Source organism: Lacerta agilis, chromosome 2, assembly GCF_009819535.1.
Source record: "Lacerta agilis isolate rLacAgi1 chromosome 2, rLacAgi1.pri, whole genome shotgun sequence".
Taxonomy (NCBI): Eukaryota; Metazoa; Chordata; class Lepidosauria; order Squamata; family Lacertidae; genus Lacerta; species Lacerta agilis.
The window spans coordinates 49,376,448-49,389,694 of NC_046313.1; positions in this window are offsets into that span (position 1 = coordinate 49,376,448).

The following is a 13,247-nucleotide window of genomic DNA, read 5'->3' on the forward strand; positions in this document are numbered from 1 at the left end:
ACCTACCTCCATTTGGCCTCCACAAATGATTCTAGGTGGCAAAACCAGTGAGATGGTGCAAAGCATGTGGGTGTACAGTGGTACCTCAGGTTACAGATGCTTCAGGTTACAGACGCTTCAGGTTACAGACTCCACTAACCCAGAAATAACACTTCAGGTTAAGAACTTTGCTTCAGGATAAGAACAGAAATCGTGCTCTGGCGGCGCAGTGGCAGCAGGAGGCCCCATTAGCTAAAGTGGTGTTTCAGGTTAAGAACGGACCTCCAGAACGAATTAAGTTCTTAACCCGAGGTACCACTGTACTTGGCTCAGAGAAAAGATTAAGATAAACTACTTGTATTAGCTTTGCAGAGTCATTCTGAGAAAATGTATATGCATAACGTATGCTGTGGTGCTCAAAAACTGCTCCTTCAGGACTTCCGGCGGCTGACGCCATTGCGGGTGGTCGTGGGATGCTTCGGCTGCGAAGCACCCAGTCCATCCCGGGGGTTAGGAGCCCTGCAGCCGCATAGCGGGGCTCCGGTTGGGGTGCGGGAAGAGCGTCCCGCACCCTGGGCTCCCCGGCTGTGCCCGTTGTGGCTCCGAACCCTTCCCCCGCTCCCCCTGTAAAGGGGGAGTGGGGGTGAAGGGACGACGGAGCCGGGCTATAGGGGACATGCCCCAACCGGGATGTAAATGCGGCGACAAAGCCTGTGATGAGCGTCTAAGTTCTACCTGTCTTTGATGAGCTGATAAGAACCCAGAGGCTGTGAGTAATTGATTGACTCTTTGTATTCTTGGAACGATCTGGGGGAAAGAAGAAAGGCAGCCCGCCTCCCTTCCCTTCGGGAAGTGAAAGAAATTAACTCTTTAAGTGACTGCTGCTACAACAATCGATAGAAAGTATTTGGAATTTGAAAACTGAGACTGTTGAGATTCCCCCTTGGGGGTTAATTGGGGAAAAAATATCTCCATTTGAAGTTTTGGTCTTTATACTCCGGCTTCGGAGAAATGGCGACGACTTGGTTTGTCGTGGGGAAAAACTGAAACAAAGGAAGGAAGAGACAGGAACTGAAATTTGATACTCACCCTCCCTCCTAAAATGCTGGACTTTGTGCTCGCACTGGTATTGAACTCTGGTTTAAAGGATGAGGAAATGCTCACTGTCTTGAGGCTGGAACTGCTTAATCGAAAACTACAAGTTTTGAGTGGAATTATAAATAAAAAGGACTTACTTTCCACAGAGGAGGCTTTTCAAAAGTTCTACACAATGGAATCAAACCTTGGCAAAGAGCTGGGAGGGGCGCTGGAAGGATGGTTTGAAATGGCTGGGCAACTCCGAAAGGAAAAGGAACCGATTTCTGGGGGTGGCAGCCCTGGAACGGGAAAATTTACAATATCCAGACTCCGAGGTGGCAGCTCGGGGGCAAGGGACATGGAATTAAGATTTCTACAAGAAGAAGAAGAAAAAGAAACGGAGCAGCCCAGAATGGAGGTGATGAATACCCTGAGGCTCGATGCGGGGTTTGTTGTGGATGCCTGGATCTGTGGACACTTAGAGGAAGACAATTGGAGATTTGGTTCTGGTGAAAGACAGAAAAAGACAATGGACAGAGGGGGAGTGGGTTGAAGTACTAAATGTATAATCCAAATGGTCTGCCATGGTATCTGAAACTGGAGTGTGAAGTCTGTTAATTACAAGTTTATTTTAAATAAGTAAGGAGGTATTGAATCTTAAGTTAAAAGCAGCATGATAAAGGATAGAAGAAATAAGTTTAGCTATAAGAATATTTGGTTATGATTTAGGTTATAATGCAAAGATTAAGACAATTATTTTTTTTTAAGTAAAGTTAAAAAAATTTTATAGAGAAAAGTTGTTAAGGAAATAGTATATTGATTTAAAACCGAAGGTGAATAGGCGGGGGAAGTCAAACGTCAAGATTCAGAACTAGAATTTTTTTTTTTGCAAGGTATATAAATAAGAAGAAGAATCCTGACTTTATGTGTATTTGTATTTGTTTTTGTATTTGTAGGTGTGGGGTTGGGTTTGTGTTATATTATGAAAATGCTAATAAATTCTGTTTAAAAAAACAAAAACAAAAACTGCTCCTTCAGATTGGGGGCAAAAAGATGTTAATGTACATAATACAAGACATGCCATAGTTGCATTGAAATTATTCAGAGTGATCTAGTCATTTTGAGGTAGCCCAATCCTTCCCCAACCAATAGGAATAGAGATCATGTTGATGACGGCAGCCCACCCATTGTCCAAATGTGTGATAGATATTTCAACCAACAGAGGCAGATGAAGAGGGGCCTTTCTCCTGATTAGCAAGTCAACCATTGAGCTCCTTGGATGAGGAGCAGGGGATTATGAGAGCATTCCTAGGGCACTTATCTCAAGCCGTTGACTATGGTATCTCAGAGCAACAAAACTCTGAGGCCTACACAAAGCACCCAGCTCCCTTGTGTGCTGAGGTATAAGCCTATGAATAGATGTTTGGGCAGCAGGTTGGAAGATGAGGATGCCCCTCCTGTGAAAAGCAACTCTTTGCAAAACAAGACCATGATAGTGCTGGAAACAAAAGCTATCCTCTAACAAAGGTGTGTATTGTTTTCCTTGTGGTGAGACAATCATAATCATACCATGCAACTTGGAAGTTTGCATTTATTTTTCAAAGAAATACTCCACACACAGCACAAAGATGAATGCATGAAGAAATGAATGTGATTGTCAGAATGATCATATTGGCAGTCGTGGAATATACCTACAGCACATTTCTGTTCAATAAGTATGAGGGATGTATATTGATGGGGGGGGACAGGGTTTGCATTCTTGTGTGCATTGTGTGATGAATAAATACTTATGACAAAAATCCGATTATGTAAACCCTTTCATGTAATAATAAACCAGTCCAATCTGTAACTCACACCTTTCTGTAGTATTGGGGGGTGTAGATAAGGAGACTTCACAAGCAAAATCCATCAGAATAACATATGATGGAGTAAGAGACAGTTGAAATAAAAACGGATACCCATTGGCAGCACCCTTTCTCCGTAATTCTCACAGGCTCGAGCAGCTTCCGGAAATGCTGCTTTCTTATTATTATTTTAAGTACTGCGCCATGCAGTTTATGTGAGGTATAGGGTAGCACCAATAAGCATGTTTCAAAAACCAGCTCAGAAACTTGTTTGAGGCTGTGCACATCTCGTTGAAGTTGCATAATCTGGAGACCATCATGGAAATGGCCTTATCTCTCATGCCCATGAAAAGAATCAGCCTTCCAGGAGGGTCTACAGGCAAGTCCTCTGAAGCAGATATTAATGCCAGGGGAAGGTTCGGGTGCATCCCAACCTGTTTAAGGCTCTGAAAGTCCAGTCTAGAACTGGGTCTGGAAATGTACTGTGAACCAGTGCAGACCTGGTGTCACATGTTCTGACCCCAGGCAACATCTGGGCGGCCACATTCTGCACCAGTTAAAGCTTCTAATCTTCAAAGGCAAGCCAATATATAGTGCATTATATCAGCAGGGCTGGGGGGGATTATTAAGATCCTTGTCCCATGCATTGATTGGAACGTAGCTATAGGGCTGTGTTGAATATTCTTCTTTTTCAATTTTCTGGCCCACACTGGCAATTTTGGTGGAGTAGGAATTGCTCCTAGAAAATATTTAGACATTGAATACCAAATGTTCACCTTTTCCAAATCCTGTTCAGTGCCCCCACCCAGCTACTCCTTCTATGACACCATTCTCTCCTGGACTACAGTTTATGATGATGGATTATGATTCCCCCTCCCATCCAGTTTAGACACATGAGCAATCTATGAAGCTAGATATTATTTGTTCAAGAGTTCTTAGCTAACCAGGCTGGCTTGATCTTACCTAAACACTAAACTCCCCTTGATCCTGTTCTCATATAACCCATTTGATTGTATGTAATATGTCACTTTATGAAGGAGGACTTCTGTTTAATGCAGATGTCAGGTATATATCTTTTTACAAGAGGCTTATAATAAAGTTTTCTAACAGCTTTGGGTCTTTTAGGGTGTTGACTGAGATCGGACTTGGGGCAGGGTAGGTGGTTAAAGAAAGACTCACACATTAAAGAAAGACGTCACATATTCCCACCCAGTCAAAGATCCTAAAGTGAATTTGAGGGCACCATAACACAGCAAATCAAATTTGGCCTGTGTTACCAAGGGGAAGGGGAAGCAATTGACAGTGAGGGGGTGTGAAGTAATTTAAACAAACAAATTTGTGAACAACGGCACCTGGTCTGTACTGTTGCAAATATTGATGATTAAAATAAAATATCTCTGCTATGTTGACTGCTAATAGGGATATGAGCACACGTATTTCATGAGTGATTCAATTATGAGATAAAAATTATGAGATAAAAAATAAAAAATTCCTTCCAGTAGCACCTTAGAGACCAACTAAGTTTGTTCTTGGTATACCAAGAATAAACTTAGTTGGTCTCTAAGGTGCTACTGGAAGGAATTTTTTATTTTGTTTTGACTATGGCAGACCAACACAGCTACCGACTTGTAACTCAATTATGAGAATGATTGCTCTGAATTAATGGAACTTAGATGGGGGCTTTCCCATGAATTCCTTTCAGAAACAATACTGCCTGGAAAAGGAATTATGTAACACATCTAAGGAGGAAGACCTTTCATCGCCTACAGACAGCCACCCAATCTTAAACAACTCCTCACCCACAATAATACTACAACCAGACTTAACACAGACACTGGCACGGGAGCCTGCAACAAACCCAGATGCCAACTTTGCTGCCACATACACCTGGACAACACAATTACTGGCCCCAACAACATCAAACATACCATCTCAGGACTATTTAATTGCTCATCGTCTAACATTGTGTATGCCATCAAATGCCAACAGTGCCCTTCAGCTCTCCATATTGGACAAACAGACCAAACCCTACGCCAAAGGATAAATGGACATAAATCTGACATCAGGAATCACAAGACAGAGAAACCAGGAGGAGAACACTTCAATCTCCCAGGACATTCTATACAAGATCTCAAAGTAGCTGCCTTATTAAAAAGGAATTTCAGAAATAGACTGGAAAGAGAAGTTGCAGAGTTGCAACTCATTACCAAACTTAAAACCATGGAGAGACCTGGTCTGAATAGAGACATTGGATTCTTTTCTCATTATACAAGACAAAGCTATTTTTAACCTTCTCACCCCTTGCTTTTTCCTGTAAGACCAATTGCAGTCATTAACAGCCATCAACAGGTTTACCACAGCTATCAGCCTATCACCCATTCCCACCACCCTTCTGAGTCATACTCCTCCCCACCCTCTCACTATATATAAGGGTCTGGTGACTTCTGTTTCAGTGTATCTGAAGAAGTATGCAAGCACACGAAAGCTCATACTAAGAACAAACTCAGTTGGTCTCTAAGGAAATTTTTTATTTTTTATTTTGTTTTGACATCTAAGGTTTGTTTGATCCCATATAATTTCAGAGTTCCAGGTTTGGCTTTTTTCCACCTGTGCTTTTTAGATCGCTTTGTCAACACTGGTTTGTGCCACTATTGTGGAGCAGGCATTAAATAAAATTAGGCATAAATCTTTCCAATTCTTGTCATTACTCCCATAAAGAAACACAAGAATTAGCATACCAGTGCATAGTGTGTGTGTGTGTGTGTGTGTGTGTGTGTGTGTGTGTGTTAGGTACATTCTCTCTCCCTCTCCCTCCTCTGTTTTATAGGAGAGAGAGAATTACATTTTGCCTTGGGCCAGACTGATTGGTAAGACTTTCAGACACTTTAAGTAGGCGCCACAAATTGTGTAAGCTCTGACCTGCTGGCTCACAGCCTAGTTCACATGACAGAGCTATCTTATGGCTTTGCCAAGTCAAAGCAATGTAAAAAGGTGCCAAAGAACTGAAAGGAATGTAGAAGATATCCTAGAGAATTTTGAAAGAGGCAAATGTGTCCTGGGATCATCTTTTTTTCATCATCTTCTTTTTCCTCCCCCCCCCCCCCATGTTTTTGATGAGGTTCATTGGTCCAAGACTGGGCTTAGCACAAACTAAGTACTCATCAATACAATAGGGACAAGCCAAGAGATGAGAGAGCGAAGGTGGAAGAGGTGGCAAAGAGACACATGCTCAGTGCTAGATATATGTAAAGGCTAAGTAGGCTGAAGCCTAGGGCCTCTAAATCTAGGGGGTCTCGCCAGCCCACCCGCTGCCCAGCAGGCAGTCTCCCCTCTCCCAAAATTGCAAATCCAAGACTTCGTGCGAGGGCAGGGCAACTCGGGCCTCTATATCTAGGGGGCCTCACCAGCCTGCCATCTCCCCAGTGCCACAGTCTCCTCTCTCCCAAAATTGCAAACTCAATACTTCATGCAAGAGCAGGGCAACTCAAGCCCAGCAACTATAAGACTCAGGACTAGCCAATGGGGCCCAATTTGAAGCAGTGGGGCGCAACTTGAAGTTTTTGTTTTTGTTTTGGTAGGGCCCCAGTTCATAGCCAAAGTCTACAAAATCTTATAGATATAAATAAAATCCATGTAAATTGCCCTAGTGCGGAGAACACCCTTAGGAGCAGCCCACGTGACCCAATTTGGCCAAATTGTTCCAGTTCCCTTAAGGTCAGCCCTGATGAGACTGTGCAGGGGTTGGACTGACAAGCCCTGCACCTTCTAGTTCTCTGGTGTCACTATTCAGAGTACAGACTGAATGACTTGTTATGGAAATAAGGGGGGCACTTATTGGAAATCACCTTTGTCACACACACCCAACCCTGGGACAATGAGCCCAGCCACCTTTTATTCACAGTCACATAAGCACTACACTACAGCATGGCCATAAACCTGTACGTTCAACCACTGAAATGTACACCTAATGTGTAGTAATGGAGATTTATGTTACTGATTTATGAATGAACACTGTGTTTTATGAATGGACTGTATTTTGTGAATTACCTAAGAGCCATCAACAGGGAGCTTTAGAATCTGACAGCTAACCAATTGGGTACTACCAAACAGCGGCCCCTATTGCTGAAAGCAGGGAACCAGCAGGGAACGCTTGAGCTCAGCCTTTGTACTGTTGACTAACAACCCCTGCTGTGCAGATAATGGAGAAAGCTCGTAAATTGTATCCCTTCTGGCATCCTGGCCAACTCTATTACACTGGTGTAAACTCTGATGCACCAGAAGCCCAGAATAGCAGCAAATAAAATCCACTCATATTCCAGCGACTGATTAGACTTGTCAACCAGTTCTTCCAAAGTCTTCCTAAATTACAAAGCTCCAAAATACAGGCCAAAAGAGAACAGGTCTGGGAAGAGCAAGGCATACAATGGGCACCACTAGTGAAAAGGCCCTGCTCTGTGTAGCTCCTGCCTCACATTTGATAGGGTGCCCACTTGCCCTCCTTCTTGACATGGAATGCTCTCTATTGAAGTCTCCAGGTCCAGTACAAAGACTATAAGAAGGGAGAGCAGGGACCTTGAAGTTCCCAATAGCTGTTAATCAAGCAAGCAAGCACACACACAGCTCACCTTTGTCACAGTCACGATGCCTATGTCCTGGCCAGACCTGCACCCAATCTTGTTTTTGTACAATCTTGTTTGTTCTCAATAACCAAAATTATATTATCAACATATACAAGCAGAAAAGTTGTTTTCCTTCATTTGCAAGGAATCGTACAAAACAAAGTGCCACTAATAAAGAAAAGTTCCAGGGTGACAACAGAAAGCAAACTAAAAAAAAATGCTTTTGCAGTTTATCAAAACAATCCAGCAATATCAAGTTATAGGAAAACTGGTGCTATTAACAGTAATCCTTCTAGTTGATTAATTGGATCGGCAACTTCCATGCACATGATGTGTAATGCTAAGTATTTCCCCCAAGAGTTAAATGATAACTAATCAGAGGCAACTACAGTTGCAAATGGCAACAAAATATCTGTGAAAGGAAGAGGAGCAGGTTTGTTCAAGTGTGTTACAGGTAGAAATACTGTTTGTAATGAAGTGAGAGCAGTAGTTTACTTGCTCAAATTAACAAATAAGAAAGTTTTGAGAATTTAAATTCTAGATTAAAATTGATTACTTAATTGAGAAGGGGATTGTAAGAAAAACACTGGGGTCTAAGTGAATAGTAGAGTGCCTGGTATCTGGTGAGCAATCTCATCCTTTATTTCCACACTGTGGCTGCAGACCAAATCACCTGTTAGGAGCGTTATGAGATTCAGGTGAGGGTCAGATGCCTTGTCAATCCCAGCAGGCCTTCACCCTGGCCAGGCCTCCTTCGCGGGTTTTTTAAAGACTAACATTACAACTTCATTTTCCTAAAAAATAATGCTTATTCCACAAAAGGTTTACAAAGTTCTGTTATTGCAAAAGGTTTTCAGTGTTAATTTTATGCATTTTTTTAAAATCACCATGGTACTTAACAATAAGATCTTATGTCCTTTAGAGGAGAAATTGTGAATTGCAGAATTTTAAATACCCACCATCATCCTTGGCTTCACTCAAATTTTTTTATAACACTCTTCCATTTTCTTCTAGTTGTGAGGCTGGGGGTGGGGAGGGCCTCACAAGTGGAGTAGCCTAGGGCCTCTCTTCATCTAAATCTGGCCCTGCACACACTAGTTGTTTAGAAGTTTGCCATTTGTTGGCATGGACATCTATAGCTTCTGATCATGCAGGTTCTTGCCTTCTTATTGATTATGCAGCTTAAACTCGCCATGCATTCAGTAAGCACATACTGTACTTTTCCTTGTATAAGACACCCCCGTGTATAAGATGCCCCCTATTTTGGGGGACTCAAATTTAAGAAAATGGTGGGGGGTTGGCTCAGAGTTGTTGAGCTTTTTTTGGGGGGGGTTGCCAAAAATCGCTCACCCTTGATGCAGCAACCAATAACACGCCAAATAGCCACTGACAGCCAAGGCAACAACCAATCAAACATCCACCCTATGCACTATCCATGTATAAGATGACCCCCACTTTTTAGCATATTTTTTAAAGAAAAAAACCTAGTCTTATACATGGAAAAGTGGGGTAAGTGGGGAATAGAATCATACCCACTAGACGCACCCTGCCCCCAGCAACAATGTATCCCCCTCTCCTGCACATTCAGCTTCAGTGTGAGTGGGACATATGCACAGCATTATGCACAAAAGGCTCTTTCACATTATCAGAAACCCTGATAGGCCAGGCTTCCCGCATGTGTCAGTGACACAGCCAGCATGTGCATCAGTATCAGGGGCATGTTTAGCAGATATGATCTCCCACCCCCTTCATGTCTTCATTGAATGTTTGTGGGTGGGGTGGGTAATCTGCATTCAACATTAACGAGATCCCATCAAAAATTGCCCAGTCAAATAGAATCAAGTGCAGTGAGGGACATGAGCAGCTGGTACATTAGAGCTGCCCTCCTGACAGTGGTGCTACTGCCACTTACTCCGGTCCCAACCTCACCAGCACCCTGTCCCTCCATCATCCCATTCTGGTAAATGGCAGTGACATTATGAGACCGCTGCACCACACTGGCCATTCCTAGTAGGCAAGGTAGGCCGGCAAAGTACATAAGCCAAGTAATCTCATGAGTGATGGAAATATTTCACTGTTTTTCTTAGGTCCAGGCTTTTCAAAACTTCGAGTTCCTCAGAAACTTTTCATGGGTTCATCAATAGTGAACAAATGTCCTTTAAGCCTTAAATTAGGGCCGATGATCCTGCTGCCTTCCAGAAGTTGCTGGACTACAACTCCTATTATCCCTGGCCATTGGCCATACTGTCAGAAGCTGCTAGGAGCTGGGGTCCATGGGTTCTCCATCCCTGTCATAATTTTAATGAAAATTTGTCCTCCACTACTGGATTTTCTCCACAATGTGAATCTGCAGTGGAGTGTTTGGGGGAATGTGGTCCCAGCATGGTAATGTCAAGACCTAACAGGCCACAGTACTCCTTGTGAACTGAGTGTTCCTCCTAGTATAGATACCCCAGAACCATGCTCAATATGCAGGAATTCCATGTAGATGTGCAGATAAGTCCATGTGGAAAGTGTTCCCTCAAGGTTGAAGCTTTCAAAACTACTGAAATGGGAACCAAAACAGGTACTGAGCAGCTGTTGTCTAATCAAATTGTGTGTGTGTGTGTGTGTGTGTGTGTATTCCCTTGACTCAGGGCAAAGACATATCTTCAGAGACACTTGGGTCTCTATTGTGATAATACATGTGTCTTGGTGTTGTCTGCCTTCTCCCCGTGTGTGGAGTGTTGTGAGTGAAGGAAACTTGAAAGACCACAAAGGCAAGTTGTGTCCTTTGTTACGTCAATTTGTTGGCCAGTAGGATGTCACCAGTGATGAATTAGGCTCCATTTCTTGCTGCTGTTGACCTAGCAGTCCACAACTGCAGAAATGCAAACATTTAACTTTTCAAAAGCCAAGGTTTGATATATCACTTTGTATGAAAACTAGATTAGAGTCTTCAAGTGTGACTTCAGGCACTGTTGGATTTTGATTCTATACAAGGAATCAAAGGTGTCTTTTTGGCCTGTATCATTTTGGTTCTGCAAAGTGTAAGCAATTTGCTCTTTTGGTGTTCTGCATCCTGCGGGCCAGCATCTATTTCTGTTTTCGTTTTACTATTTATTTATTGCTGAAGCAGCATGCAGAGCTGGGAAATACTTGGAGGCTTGAACCTTTCTCTCTCCACCTGCTTTTCTACTTCAGCTTAATAGCTGAAGTAGAAATGACAAAGTGCTCACCCAAACATGGAACATTTAAAGCACATGGTTTGTGCCAAAATATCTTGGGAACTGTAAGGAGGCTGGGAATTGTTGCTCTATGAGGGGTAAACAACAGTTCCCAAGATTCTTCAGGGCAAGTTGTGTGCTTTATGGTGTGGAGGCGACCACTGTTTGAGCCCATACATTCATTTGTCCACTTTCCACCTACATTTTCTCCCACATTTTAGAAAATCCATAGGCAGGGATCACAGCATTTTCAAGTCTGTTCCTTGGTCCATTTTGACTGAGCAGGCCTACCTTAATCCTCCCAGTGCTCTTCAAGTCATCCTCCTTCACCTACATTCTCCATTCTCCTCTTGTTTTGTTGTTTCCCTGGGACTTTCCATTCCTCGCAATCTCATTCCCTGGGTGGTTCTGCTCTTTGCTAGGTAACTTGTCAAGCAATCAGCTTAGCATTCAGTTGCCACAAGAATATAAAAGGCAGCAACGCTATTAAGGATCAGGGTACCAGGGAGGCAGGAGATTTATTTGCTGAGTGATTTATTAATGAATAATTTTATACTAATGTTCTGACATAGACTGAGGTCATACTATTCACAAGTGGTTCAGACTCAACTTGAAAAGGAGCTTTGCCCTAATTACATTTGTATAGACACACACACACACACACACACACACACACACACACACACACTACAATTTATGTGTACTGGGATCTCTGCCATACATTTCACTTGACCTTTTCAACCACAAGCGCCTGGTTTCTTTGCTGTCTTTGCAAGTTTATATTAATTTAACTTCTTTCTGAGCTCAGATGAAAATCTCTCTGGGTACAATACAAAATCCTTCTTAAAAGCACGCGCATGCATAGCAACAATCCTCTTACAGAACTTCCAATGTGGTCGCGTCTGGAGCTCTTAGCTGAGATGAGAGAAATCTCATTTGTGGTAGTATTATGCAGCTTCCGCTGCCAGGGTTGGATCAATCCTGAGGTGAAGGATGTCATGGCACTTTCCCAATTTCATGTATGGAAGCCCAGTGAAATGGCAGATGAACTGAACTTCAAAACTAGCGACCACATTCTGTCATCCACTGTACCTGAGGGTTCTGCGCTTATCATTTCAATTCTCTCCTGGTTCTGGTAGACAGTGGTGCAGGAGAGGGCAGAGAAGCACCCAACCCCTTGCTTGCCTGACCTGCCTCTTCCTCCTCTTCTTCTGACTCATCCTGTGCTCCACCCTTCAGCTCCAAAGCTTCCCCTGCTTTTGACTTTTCCCACTTGGTTGGTAAAGGTCCCCACAAATCACCGCCCCTCTCTCCCAAGTCAAATTCCAGTTCCCCTTCTCCCAGGGCACACTCCTCAGCATCCTTCCAGCCCTTGACATTTAGTATGTTGATGGAATTGTTTTATTGTGTATTTTAATTATGTGCAGCTATAAACTTTATAATCAGTTTTCTTCTGGTACCAGGTGCTACTGTAGTCCTGCTTTCTTATGATTCTGGACATGGGTACTCGTGTCGACACAATATAGTTATACTGTGCATGTGTATACTTATGCCCACATGCCATATCATAAGGAAATACGAGATTGGGAAACTTAAGGTCAGTTTTTTTGTAAATAAATTTTATTGGTTTTACAATTTCAACGTCAACAATTATTTTCCATCAAGTAAAATTAAAGATACAAAATATCCTACATAAAAAATAAAAAGTGAAATAAAAGTAAAGAGAAGCAAAGAAAGAGAAAGAAGAGAAGAGAAAGAAAAGAAAAGATCTTTTCGGAGGTTCTCTTTAACCTCCTGACTTCCCTACATTTCCATTCCTTGTTAGTTGCATAATTTACCTAAACCTCCTTTTCTTATCCTTATTTTTTTATCCTAATTGCATGCCATCAAATTTTGCTATTTCAGTTTCAAATTTCCTTCTGTAAATTTTATCTCAATTTAACTCCTTGCAAATGTTTAGTCAAAGCCTGCTAGTGTTTCTAATTGTTTACAATATTTTTGTACATATACAATAAATGCTTCCCATTCTTTTTTAAATTTCTCAATGTCGTTGTCTCTGAGCTTTTCCACAAGTTTTGCCATTTCTGCATAGTCCATCATTTTCAGTTGCCCTTCTTCTATTGTTGGTATCTTGTCTTCCTTCCACCTTTGAGCTAGTAGGGTTTGGTCTGCTGTTGTTGCATACATAAACAGTTTCTTCTTTTCCTTTGGGATTTGGCTTCCTGTTATTCCTAGTAGAAACGCTTCAGGTTTTTTAATGAAGGTCATTTTAAACATTTTCTTCAGTTCATTATATATCATTTCCCAGTCATTTTTAACCATTTTACACTCCCACCACATATGATAAAGAGTACCCTCTTTTTCTTTACATTTCCAACATTTATTAGAACTTGTTCTATACATTTTTGCCAGTTTTACTGGTGTTATGTACCAATGGTATATCATTTTCATGTTGTTCTCTTTCAGTGTTGTACATGCAGTAAATTTCAAATCCACCTTCCAGAATTTTCCCCAGTCACTCA